Raw genomic sequence first — 1358 nt, 5'->3', positions numbered from 1 at the left:
AATTCGAAAAAAAATGAATTAGAAACGAAATTACCTCTCCCTTGCTGTTCTGGAGTTAAACGCCCAGAATGATAGCCATTCTGGCATTTGACGCCCATCTGGTAGTCATTTTGGGCGTTTAACGCCTAGCCAGGTACCTTGGCGTTAAATGCCAGAAATCCCTTGTTACTGGGCGTTTTCCTGAATGCCCAGGATGCCGCTGTTTCTCACGTTAAACGCCCAGAATGCTGTCCATTCTGGCGTTTAATGCCTAGAATGATACCTTTACTGTCGTTAAACGCCCAGAATGATAGCCATTCTGGCGTTTAATGCCCAAAGTGCCTCTTTACTGGCATTTTAAAGCCAGTGAGCTCTTTCTCTCTGTGATTCTTCTGCTTTATGTTCTGATCTTTCATTTTTCTATATTATTTACTGAAAAGACATATATATTATATTTATTTATTTATTTATTTTTAATTTGAAATTTTGACTTGACTAACAAGAAACAACTAAATTTTAAAATTTTTTGACCAAGTCAACTCAAAATTTTAAAAATTATGAGAAGAAAAAGGAAAAGATATTTTTGTTGACTTTTGAATTTTTCATAAGAAAAGAGAAAAATAACAAAATAAAACAAAACATAAAATTTTAAGATCAAAACAAATAATGCATGCAAAAACACTTTGAATGTCAAGAAGATATTTTTGAAATTTTTTAAGAAAAGAAAAACATGCAAGACACCAAACATAGAAATTTTGAATGTTTAGACACTATGGATTCGAAAATGCATATGAAAAACAATATAAAACACAAAACAAGAAAATCATAAGATTAAACAAAGAAAATCATCAAGAACAACTTGAAGATCAAGAAAGAACACATGATGAATTTTCGAAAATCTAAGAAAGATTAAAGACATGCAAGATACCAAACTTAAAATGTGACATTAGACTCAAACAAGAAACACAAAATTTTTTTGGTTTTTATCATTTTTAAATTTTTTTGTATTTTTCGAAAATAAAAATTAAAAGCTTAAACATCAAATAAAATTTTCCAATCTAAGCAACAAGATGAACCGTCAGTTGTCCAAACTCGAACAATCCCCAGCGACGGCGCCAAAAACTTGGTGCACAAAATTGTGATCACACTTTTCACAACTCCGGTACAACTAACCAGCAAGTGCACTGGGTCGTCCAAGCAATAAAACCTTACGTGAGTAAGGGTCGATCCCACGGAGATTGCCGGCTTGAAGCAAGCTATGGTCATTCTGTAAATCTTAGTCAGGTGGATTCAATTGGTTATGAGTTTTGATAATTGAAAGATAAATAAAACGCAAATTAAAATAAAGATACTTATGTAATTCATTGGTGGGAATTTCA

The sequence above is a fragment of the Arachis duranensis genome, chromosome 7 (assembly GCF_000817695.3).
Source record: "Arachis duranensis cultivar V14167 chromosome 7, aradu.V14167.gnm2.J7QH, whole genome shotgun sequence".
In the NCBI taxonomy this organism is placed as follows: domain Eukaryota; kingdom Viridiplantae; phylum Streptophyta; class Magnoliopsida; order Fabales; family Fabaceae; genus Arachis; species Arachis duranensis.
Note: the sequence above shows the minus strand (reverse complement) of the source record.